Source organism: Juglans regia, chromosome 3, assembly GCF_001411555.2.
Source record: "Juglans regia cultivar Chandler chromosome 3, Walnut 2.0, whole genome shotgun sequence".
Taxonomy (NCBI): domain Eukaryota; kingdom Viridiplantae; phylum Streptophyta; class Magnoliopsida; order Fagales; family Juglandaceae; genus Juglans; species Juglans regia.
Window position 1 is genome coordinate 16,394,875 of NC_049903.1, and position 12,601 is coordinate 16,407,475.

The window sequence follows — 12,601 nt, forward strand, 5'->3', positions numbered from 1 at the left end:
ATCAACTTACTTCTATTATGTTAATTTTAATTATCAATGTTGGAATTATAGGGATTGAGGGCATCACAACCACTCAGCCCAAAACAAATCCTTTTACTAAAATGACATCATTTTGGTGTAGGGTTTTGTTTTAAAACCCTCTTCCCGCTGTCCCATCTAGTTATCATTGCCCCCAAGCCCATCTCTCTCTCTCTCTATGGAAGCGCTCTCTCGCCCTGGGCATCGGGGTGGACAGCCCTGGGGGCCAATTCACTCCCAGCCGTCCAGACCCACTTGCCCACGGGGGGCTGATTGGGGTATTTTTTTTTTTTTGGGGGGGGGACGCCTTGGTGGATGGCCCTAGGGGTGGTCGGGTGTGAGTGGTTAAGGGATAAAACGATTAGGATGGAAAATAATATTTTGAAGTACAAATTTGAGAAAACCATGACAAAATTAAGGAAAAGAAAATAGACAAGAAAAGAAAAACATCATCTCAATTAATTTCTTCAAAACATAGAAAAATACAATCTTTCACTCTCACGAGTCTGCACAAGAAAACCCCACGGCAAATGATCCAAATGGAGCAACAAATCAAAATTACATACATTATTGATATTTTACTTATGCGAAAGAATGAAACTTTCAATTTGACTATATCCCCCCCAACTCAAATAACTTAAAATGTAACGAATCAAAATAATAAATTTCTCTCCCACTATTTTTTCATCTGTCCTCAGCCCTACACATGAATCCAAGACAAATTAGTAGCTTTTGTTGACCTTGTACCGATGCAGAACCCTCTTCTTCTTGCTCGAAGTGTTCTCGATCATGAGGACAACTTTCCCAGGTTCATTGGTTCTGAAACTGTTGTGAATAGGTCCTTCCTGAGAGCTCATCTTCTAGGCCTTCTACACAATGATAGTGTATGAACCCTCATCGATCGGAATGAATTCCTCCTTCTAATTCACTTCCCAGCCCAAAACACTCAAATCCCAAACCAATGTGCTTCCAACCTGCCACCATTTTTAATTAGCATTTATTTTATCAAAGCTCCAAGTAACATCAATCCATGTTAACATCAAGAGTAAAAGAACCATATTTGGTACCCTCCAATGCGGGTAACTCAATGGTTTCAGTTGATCCAGCCTTCATTATGAGTTCTGAAGCCATGCCGCCGTCTTTGCCAGAGAACTCAAAATCGTTCTCCTTTTTGAAGCCGTCGTAGTTTTCAGGAATCTCCTCCATCGGAATGTACCTGTGCAATGAAGAATCACGTTAACTTTGTCAGCTTCTAATGGGTAGGAAATATAGCAACTGTCAACAATTTCCAGAATTTTCCCTTTTTTAGGATATCTCATATATTTTAGCCTACTTTAAAAGTGAGAAAGTTTCATGTAGTAAAAATTCTAATTATTTAATTTGAATTTGCTGGTTTAAATTTAAAAACTCTAGATAATAAAATAACCTAAGAATTATAGAGAATTTTAAAAATCAGATTTTTTATATAAAATATTAACCCACCTAATCTTTACTTAAATTGCAGAGTATTGAGCAACTTTGTCAATTGGACAATCAAGTTTTATCTCTTATTGATCCAAGTACTAAATGGTGGGACATTGCTAAAGTTAGAGCTCTTTTCAATCCAAATATTGTGGATGCTATTCTCAGAGTGCATCCAAGTCATACTAGAGCTGTAGATCATTGGATGTGGGAACATGAGAAGTCAAGATCTTTTTCTGTCAAAAGTGCTTATAGATTCTTTAAACTTTCTTGGAATCAGCACATGGGGAATTCTCTAATGGGGCTTTGATGAAAAAATTATGGACTGCTCTATGGAAGTTATAAGTCCTCCATAAGGTTAAGGTTTTTGCTTGGAGGGCGTGTAAAGACAGTTTACCAACCAAGGCCAATCTGATTAAGAGAAAATTGGACATTGAGGGGAAATGCAGTTTTTGTCAACATCCACTTGAGGATTTGAGGCATGTGTTGATATTATGCCCTTCCATCTATGAATTTTTAAGGAGTAGGTTTCTAGTTTTCCAAAATGGAGGCCAAATTAGCTCTTTTCTCACTGCTGCAATGGATATTTTATTCAAAGGCACTTCTGAGGAACTGGCTGATTTCTTCTTGATGGTTTGGGCTTTTTGGTTCAAAAGGAACAAGATGGTTCATGAACAGATTGCTTTACCACCTCAACAAGTTATTGGCTTTGCTTCTACAAACAAATTGCATAGTGTTGTGGTTAGACATCAGTTGGGGCTTCATAGTTCTAAAAACCTGGTGTACAGATGGTCACCCCCTACAGAAGACTCTCTTAAGCTAAATATTGATGGAGCTCTTTTTTTTTATTTAAACAAAGCTGGTATGGGTGCGGTTTTGAGGAACCATATGGGTGAAGTTCTTGTGGCATCTAGTAGAGTGGAATCTATTTTCCTGGAACCAGAACAAGTTGAAGCTGTGGCATTATTAAGAGGCCTTCAATTGTGCATGCATTTGGGTATTCCTAAGCTGATTATTGAAAGTGATTGTTTGTTCCTAGAAGAAGAGATTAACAGATCATCTGAGTCTAATGCAGCTATACGATTTACGGTAACAGAGGTAAAAGGTTTGATGCAAACTTTCCCTCAATATAGTATTCAGCATTGTAGCAGATTCACAAATGAGGCTGACCATAAACTTGCAAGACATGCCTGGTCCATTAAAGATAGTTTATTTGGTGGAATAGTATACCTTTTATCATTCATAATGTAATTTTCATTGATCAACACTATTGTAACCTATCTCAAGGTGTTATGCCTTTATGAAATGAAGTTATTTTCTATCAAAAAAAAAGAAGAAAAAATCGCAAGATATCCATGCATAACGTGGTACAATATTGACAATAATGATCCGTGCTGACCATCATCTTCTTCTTCTTCTTCTTTTTAATTGTTTTCCCCTTCTCGCTGGCTAGCTAGCAGTGCCCATCAATGTCAAAAATGCTGAAAACGAAAGCATTATTAGCGCTTATGACCGGAAATACTTTTCAAAGACTTCCAGCTTTTTAAAATCTCATTATTAATTAATTAGCAATTGAGTATCGCTCATGTATTCATATATAACCAAATTATAAACAAACGGATCCAAAATATAATTGATATAAATAATTATGAGAAAGATTTGAACATGATAATCATGATCATGTCAGAAAATAAATATTGTTTTTGTATGACTCCATGAACATGCATGCCTCATTAATATATATATATATATTTATATCTGTGAAATTTAACCAGAAAAATTTACAATTCAGTGTGTGCGTGCGTGTGTGTGTGCGTGTGTGTGTGTGTATCCATATATAGCCGTTAGCTGCGCATATTAAATGGAAGATCAATAGGTGAAAATAAGTAGAGAAAAAGGCGTTATCGCCGAGTACATGCAATCTTTAATTTAGAGATCATATAGATCTCTAAATATCACTACTAATCACCAAGATGAAAGAGTCGGAATGCTTTGTTCATTCCTGAAGAAATTAGTAGGATCGATCTTAGTCTTCACATGAACCAACCTGTTAATGTTTTTCTTGAAATATTTGGCACCTCATATACTTGCCCGTCTATAGCTTGTCTTGCCTTTGTTGTTATTCTTTCCTATGTCGTGGTCCCTATAATTCATATATACAGCAGCTCTTGGAGATTTCGAAACATAGGCAGCCATGTAACTGTACAGCCTCCTTATCCAACTTATATGCCGCTCAGATGCTGCAATTCCTTCATCTTCCCAATAGACCAAGTATTGGATTTTGTAGATATTACCAGCTCTACGGGGGAAAGGAATTGCAGACTCTGAAATTTCACACATTTTCTACCCATAGGGAGTAATGATCAATAATGTTGTTTCTGCCTTTTTCTCATAAAATCTCTCCCAAATCCCTTCCAAGCCAACTTTGGGAATAGGTTCCATCACATAGTTAGATTTTGGTTCGAAAAAAGGTCTTATTAGGGGAGTCCTATTTAGTAGAACATCAAGGGATTCGCCACTTGGAAATCCGCCAAAGTATAGGACTGATTCAATCCAGCTCATTTCAGTGCAATCTTCACTTACCAAACCCAGTTCAGGGAAGCTCTCTTGCATCAATGAAAGGAGATTATCTATGCCGCCGAGATACAAGGAACTAAATGAAGCTTGTATTGTCCTCCTTCCTTCTTGGCTTGAATTTGTTGAAGTCCATGCCCATGCCTGAGCAGTCCACAATGGCTGCTCAGCAAGTAACTGCATTTGCAGTTACCAATTGAATGCAAATTAAATGCATTCATACTGATATTTGCCTATAAATTGAGGCTCCGAGGGAGAGCCTGAGACACACCAAGGAAGAAGAGAAAAGAGAGAGAGCCAGGAGAGCTCTAAGAGAAAAGAAGAGAGTTGAGTTGAGTGGTGTGATCCTCCTCCTCTGTAATATTTTCTTGTATTCTAATATTTATTAGTGAAGCTATTTTCTGTGAATGTAGGCAGTTGCCGAACCACGTAAAAATTTTGGTGTCACTGAGTGCATGGGTTTGCTCTTTTATTTCCGCTTTTATTCATTTCGTTGTGTTGTTTTCCCCAACAAGTGGTGCAAGAGCGATTATTGGAAGGAGTTTTTACAAAAAACTCATTTTTAGTGTGTTGCTCAGTTTGCAAATTTGAGCATACCACTGTGTTTGTCTCATCGAGACAAGAAAAGTGGTGAAAACCAAAGGCTGAACGAATGCCGCACACGCCCCCATGTGCCTCCTGAAGATCGGAGAGTGAAGTCCACTCTCGACATGCACCACACACACCAAGGAAAGGATCGAGCGCGTGACCCCATGCGCACCAGGCGCCACACGAGCTCCAGAGAAGTATTTGCGCATGATGTCCACGCGTTTCACACTCTACTGACCATTGAAAGGCGCGTGACTTCCATGCGCCTAGGCATTTTTCACTCGCCACACACTGCACGCGCGACACAGTTCATGTTTTGGTTTTTTGCTCATCCTTGTGCTATTTGAGTCTGATTTTCATGAAACAAGATTCATTTCCAACAAAATCAGGCTTTCCCAGACACAATGGTGTTGTTCGTTTTGCAATATTCTACATCAAAGATCCTATACTTGCATTTTGTATTTAGAATCAGTCTAAATCCATGGAGGATTCAGTATCAGAGGCCATGATAAAGCTAACTTCCTCAAACTACAATCTTTGGAGACCTCAGATAGAGGATCTCTTGAACTGTAAAGATCTGTCTGACCCCCTAGAAAATGAAGAGAAGAAGCCAAATGAATATACAGATCAAGTGTGGAATAAGATGCATAAAAAGACTATCGGTCAGAGCAGGCAATGGATCGACCATAGTGTCTTTCACCATGTGGCCTAAGAGACAGATGCATATAATCTTTGAAAAAAGTTAGAGGATATGTATCAAGCTAAGACTGCTCGAGACAAGACCCTCTGAATAAGACGACTTGTTAACTTGAAGTTGAAGAGTGACACCTATGTTGCCGAGCGCTCTAGCGAGTTTCAAAACCTAGTTAACCAACTCGAGTCCTTTAAGTTGAATCTTGACAATGAAGAACAAGCTTTGCTACTTCTCAATTCATTACCAGACAATTGGGAGATGTGGTCTCCCTAAGTAACTCTACTCCAAATGGTAAACTTACCGTGGCGATGGTTAAGGATGCCTTGTTCAATAAGGAGGCCAAACGAAAGGAGATGAGCATGAATCAGTCTCATGTCCTTGTCACCGAGAGTAGAGAAAGGACTCAAGGTAATGATAGAGTGAGAAGTGGAGGCAGAAACAGAGGGGAAGTCTCAACCACCTGGAAAGTCCAACAATAGCAGGAACCAGTAGACGGGTAACATGAAGTGTTACCATTGTCGCAAAGAATGCCACATGAGGAAAAATTGCCGCAAGTTTTTAAGGGAGCAAGGTCAAAGCAGTAACCTGAAGAAAGAAGATGGTGAAACTCTTGTCACTCTTTTAGGAGATGTGGCGATGCTCTCCACCAGTGACGAGACGTGTCTGTACGTTGCAAGCCACGATGTTGAGTGGGTGGTAGACGTAGTAGCATCATACCACACCACTTCCCATAGTGAATTTTCACTCATACAAAGCAGGAAACTTTGGTACGGTAACGATGGGGAACGCCAGTTCCTCGAAGATCGTGGGAGTTGGCGAAGTGAAAATAAAAACCAACATTAGTTGCACCATGGTGTTGAATGATGTTTGACACATTCTTGACCTTCGGCTTATCCTGATTTCTAGAACTGCCCTTGATCAACATGGCTATGACAGCTATTTCAGCAAAGGCACTTGGAAGTTGTCACAAGCTACCATAGTTGTTGCCGGAGGACATATTTGCGGTATGTTGTACAAGACCCATGTGAAGATCAGTTATCATAGCCTCATTGCATTGGAAGACGAGGCATCACAGAATCTATGGCACAGGAGACTCGGACACATGGGTGAAAAAGGGGTTGGATATGCTTGTGAAGAAGGCACTCATCAAAGTTGCCAAAAGAACAACGTTAAACCCTTGTGAGTACTGTTTGTTTGGCAAACGATGCAGAGTCTCGTTTAATTCCTCTACAAAGAGAGGATCAGAGTTGTTAAGTCTGGTACACTCTGATGTATGTGGTCCTATTTAATAAGAGTCATTGGGAGGTAATAGATATTTCATGACATTCATTGATGATGCTTCACGAAAGGTTTGGGTATATGTTTTGAAATCAAAGGATCAGGTCTTCAAGTACTTCAAGAGTTTCCACACCCTAGTGGAAAGAGATACGAGAAAGAAGTTGAAGTGCCTGCGAACGAACAATGGAGGAGAATATATTTCCAAAAGGTTCGCTGCATATTGTGCTAATCACGGTATTCGACATGAGAAGACGGCCTCATATATCCCTCAACATAATGGTTTAGCCGAAAGATCGGCTCAGACCATCATGGAAAGAACAAGATGCATGCTCAGTATGACCATGTTACCAAAGCCCTTCTGGGGTTAAGTTGATCGTGCTGCCTGGTACCTGATCAACAGATCAACTTCTGCACCATTGGAATTTGAAGTTCCTGAGAAGGTTTGGACTAGAAAAGATGTCTCTTACTCTCACCTGAGAGTGTTTGGGTGCAAAGTCTTTGCACACATATCCAAATAGTTGAGACATAAGCTCGATGTCAAGTCAACTCCATGTATCTTTGTTGGATATGGAGGTGAAGAATTCGGATACAAGTTATGGGATTCAATGACAAAGAGAATTATCAGAAGTAGGGACGTTGTATTCCATGAAAACCAGCACATAGGAACTGAAGCTTCCTCACCATCAAGAGAGCTTAGTTCTTATACTCCAAATCTTGCACCATTACAGTTTGCCACAGATAATGAGGATGTGCAGGATCTAGATCCAGAAGCAGAAGAAGAAGCTCGGGGTGTCGAGCAGGGGGAGCAAGAATCCTCTCCACCAGAAGCTGGTGTACCACCACAGAGGTTAGATAGTGATGAACCTCCTTTGGTTGATGAAGCTCAACCAAGAAGATCGGCAAGAGGCCGCCTACTGATTCCGTCAAAGAGATATCCGGAATTAGACTATATTTTGCTTATTGATGAGAGGGAGCCAGTGAGCTTCTAGGAAGTTCAAACTCATGCTGATAGAAGCCTATGGGTGCAGGCAATGCAAGAAGAGATGAGTTCTTTGCAGAAAAATCAGACTTATGAGTTGGTGAAACTTCCTGAATGAAATAAAGTCTTAAAGAACAAATAGGAGTTCAAGTTGAAGAAAGATGGTCTAGGAAAGCTGATAAAGCACAAGGCCAGATTGATTGTCAAATGATTCCAACAGAAGAATGGAATCGACTTTGACAAGATACTTTCTCTGGTGGTGAAGATGATGTCAATCCGGATTGGTAGCCAGCTTGAATTTGGATCTCGAACAGATGGATGTGATGGCAGCCGTTCTCCATGGAGATTTAGAGGAGGAAATCTATATGGAACAACCAGAAGGGTTTGAAGCTCTAGGGAAAGATCACTTAGTCTGCAAGCTAAAGAAGAGTCTATATGGCCTCAAGCAAGCGCCGATGCTGTAACGCCCCGACTCCCACGTATAGGGACGCGAGAATCGTGACGTCGGGATGATGACAACATGGGTCACGCATCCCAATGAAATGTGCCCAAGTGTGTGCAACATGCAAAAGTGCACAACAAAAGTCACAGCAGATAATATAATAAGTCAACTAAATACCAGAAATTTAAATACAAGTATCCAAAATAATTTACCTTTAGAAAGTTATACAGTCATCCCAAATATATTACAAATGATAAATACATAAAAGAAGAGGATAATAAATCTCAAAATACGAGAGCAATCCCAGATCGCTCTTCCAACAGAGCCAAAGCCTAAGGCTCGTCATCCTCATCTGCATCAAAATCTGCATTACCACAAAATGGTACCGCAGGTAAGTATAACACAAATAATCCTCAAGAATAAAATGCATTTAATGCAACCAACATGCATGCATGTGATGAAATATGCATTTTTCTCAAAACATCATTTTCGCCGAAAATGATAATTTTCCAACACAGCCCAAAATCTCATTTGGCCCAAAATATCCATAAAACATTTTCCCAGAAAATGATTTACACAAAATCCAACACACACTATTTTCCCAGAAAATAACCAATTAATCCGTTATTACCCTATGCACCATGATCTCCCCTAGGGATCATCCGCACGTCCTGGCTTCGTAGCGATGCCCAGTGCGTTCATGGCCAGACATCCACTACACAACAAGCGATGCCCAGTTCCGCGCCCAGCCCGTTTATGGCCAGACATCCTCTAGTCCCCGCCAGCAGAAGGACCACGGAGTCGGCACGAGACCATCTCGTCCGATCCCATTGTCGCCCAGCGACAATCCAGGGAACGTTACTCAGTATATTCCGCTCCCGAGTAACCAGAGGAGCTCCACCGAGATAATGCCCCATCTCAGCTTGGGGTCGTGATACACACGCACCCAAAATCCATTCTCACATGAAAATCCAGTTTTCATAAACACATGAACATGAATGCAATACACGAAAACCCAGTTTCCTTTACAAATATGATTATGCGTGCAAAATGCAATGTACATGAACAACACAATATCCAAACTGACAATTACCAACCCAATCAAATCCAACCAAACAACTCCATTCACCAAACCATCCGACTCCCGTACTCCTCAGACTCAGTCCGGTAAAACCAATCAATAGTTTAAATACAGTGTAATGTGTTAGTGAAAAAATACATTAAATTCACAAGAATTCTTTGGAAAATACTTACAGTGCTATATAGCAATTTCCGAAGGATCACGAAGCTGCAAGAGGCGGCAACACAGCAACAGAATAGTGTCAAATACACTATGGCCGTGAGTCTCAAAGACCCACTTTTCAACGGTGACAAACGAAGACCCAAAATTGATAGGGTAGGGCCTAGGGAGGTCGGTGAATCTAGTGGTGGTGAAGGTTGGTCGTGGGTGGCATCGTGGGCGGCGGTAGCAGTCCAAAATACCCAAATCGGAAATGTTGATGAATGTACTTCACCGATGACGGATCGGAGGTGGGGTTGGGTCCAATGGGTTACCAAGAGGTCGAGGATGAAGTGGTGAGAAGATGGTGGCCAATGGTGGTGCGACGGCGGCGCAGCAGCGGAAAGAGTGAGCTGCTTCAATGGGCTCGTGGTGGCTAACGGGGGGCTTGAATGGAGCTGGAAACGGAGGGAGGTGGTCACCGGCCGGTGGGGAAGCTGGGGAGCCGGGCGGTGTCTACCACCGCCGGCGCACGGCGGCGGGCTGGGGGAGAGAAGAATCGAACAAAGAGAGAGGGAAGGGCTGGGTTGCGCGCGGGAGAGCCAAGGGAGAAAGAAAAAAAAAAGAAAGAAAGGAAAAGAAGAAAAAGAAATAAAGAAAAGAGGAAAGAAAAATGGAGGGAAAGAAATGAGGTCCAATCCTCACATCTTGGGTAACAAAAATGACCCAACGGAAACGATTTTGAAACAGCTAGTGAAATAAAATATTTCAAACGCAGTGATTAACATGAAAATAAATAATTAAACCCAATAATAAGTTAATTTAATTCGAGAAGAAATTTAAACACATAACAATAATTAATTTAAAAAAAGCACTTCAAAAATAATTTTCGTAAACTAAAAATCATAAAAATAACCCAATTAAAAATCCAATAATTTTAAAACAAGAGAATAATTTTTTGAATAAATAAAAATAATTCTTCAGTAAAAATACACTAAAATACGGGGTGTTACAGATGCAATGGTTCGACTCATTCATGATGAGTCATGGTTACAAAAGACTTGTTGCAGATCAGTGTATCTATGTTCGAAGATTCCAGGATGAAAAGTTTGTCATATTACCTTCTTTACATTGATGATATGTTAATCATTGGTGATGATAGGTCCATTATTAACAAACTAAAAAAGGAACTATCCAAGTCCTTTGACATGAAGGACTTAGGCCCAGCACAACAACTTTTGAGCATGAAGATTGTTCGTGATAGGAAAGCCAAAAGGGTGTTGCTATCACAACAAAAATATGTTGAACGGGTTATCAAATGTTCCAACATGGGAGATGCTAAGCAAGTCAATACTCCACTTGCTAACCACTTCAAATTGAGCAAGAGCTTGTGTCCTTCTTCAGAGAAAGAGATTGAAGAGATAAGAGCAGTCCCCTATTCTTCAATAGTAGGAAGCCTGATGTATGCAATGATTTGTACTAGACCAGATATTGCACATGTTGTAGGCATGGTGAGCAGATTCCTTTCAAATCTAGGAAATGATCATTGTGAAGCAATCAAGTGGATTCTCAGGTACCTAAAAGGTACATTGAAGATGTGCTTGTGTTTTGGAGGAGCTAAACCAGTTTTGGAAGGCTATACTGATTCAGATATGGCAGGAGATCTAGATAGCAGGAAATCTACTTCAGGATTTCTCTTCACCTTTGCAGGAGGATCTGTCTCTTGGCAGTCCAAATTGTAAAAGTGTGTTGCTTTATCTACAACAAAGGAAAAATACATTGCCGCAGCAAAGACTGGGAAAGAAATGTTATGGATGAAGCATTTTTTCCAAGAACTAGGGGTTAGTTAAGAAGACTACAAGGTACATTGTGATAGTCAAAGTGCTCTAGACTTGAGCAAGAATTCGATGTACCATTCCCACACCAAACATATTGATATCCGCTATCATTGGATATGTGAAGCGATGGAACAACAGCTGTTGAAGCTTGTGAAGATCCATACGAAAGAGAATCCAGCGAACATACTGACGAAGGTGGTTACAAGTGAGAAGCTTGAGTTATGCAAAGACATAGCTAGAATGAATAGCATCTAGGCACATGGACATGGAAGGGGAGAATTGTTGAAGTCCATGCCCATGCCTGAGTAATCCACAATGGCTGCTCAGCGCTCAGCAGGTAACCGCATTTGCAGTTACCAATTGAATGCAAATTAAATGCATTCGTACTGATATTTGCCTATAAATTGAGGTTCCCAGTCAGAGCCTCAGACACACGAAGGAAGAAGAGAAAAGAGAGAGAACTAGGACATCTCTAAGAGAAAAGAATAGAGTTGAGTTGAGTGAAGTGTGATCATCCACTTCTGTAATATTTTCTTATGTTCCACTATTTATTAGTGAAGCATTTTTCTGTGGATGTAGGCAATTGCCGAACCATGTTAAATTCTTGGTGTCACTGAATGCGTGGGTGTGCTCCTTTATTTCCGTTTTTATTCATTCCACTGTGTTGATTTCCCGAACAGAATTGGCACCAATTAACACAACTTGAATGAATAGATCTTCATGAACTTTGTTTGCAACATGTTGCACTGATAAACAAGCTTGGTTGCATTTTGTTCCAAGTTCCTATTAACTGTGAATACAGTCACGGTTGATGGAACATGAACCAGCTTGATTTTCCATGCAACAATGATTCCAAAACTGGACCCCCACCTCCTCGAATGGCCCAAAACAAATCTTCCCCCTTGGATTTTCTGTCAAGGATTCTACCCTTGACATCAATCATTTGTGAGTCAATAATATTATCTACAACAAGGCTGTATTTGCGCATCAAGGTGCCATACCCTCCCCCACAAAAGTGTCCATGCCAACACCCACAGTCGGGCAAAGTCCCACCATTAAGCCAAAATTTATACTTTTCTCCGCAATCCTATAATAAACTTCACCAATAACGGCTCCGGATTCAACCCAAGCCATGCCATTTTCTGCATCATCAACACTGATTGAGCGAAGATTTATCATATCGATTATGAGAAATGGAACATCAGATACATAAGAAAGGCCCTCATAATCATGACCACCGCTTCTAACTCTGATTTGCAGGCCATGCTTTTGGGAACAATTAATGGCTGCTTGAAATTGGGAGACATGCGATGGTGTAACAATGACTAGAGGTTTCAGGGTGGCAGGTGTTGAGAATCTAGGATTTTGTATGGAGAATTCCAATACAGATGAATATGAGGAATTGGCGGGGGTGTAAATGACTAGAGAAATTGACATGAGGAGGTGGAGTTTCCAGCATGAAGGGTCAGGCATTGAAGGAAGTCTTCATTAGTGTGAGCCGATTAATTAG

General features: G+C 40.5%; 1 pseudogene; it reads right to left on the reverse strand.

Moving 5' to 3' along the window:
- Nucleotides 1-3,444: 3,444 nt before the first annotated feature.
- On the reverse strand, nt 3,445-12,564 carry LOC109017522 (annotated as a pseudogene).
- Between the last annotated feature and the right edge of the window lie 37 nt (nt 12,565-12,601).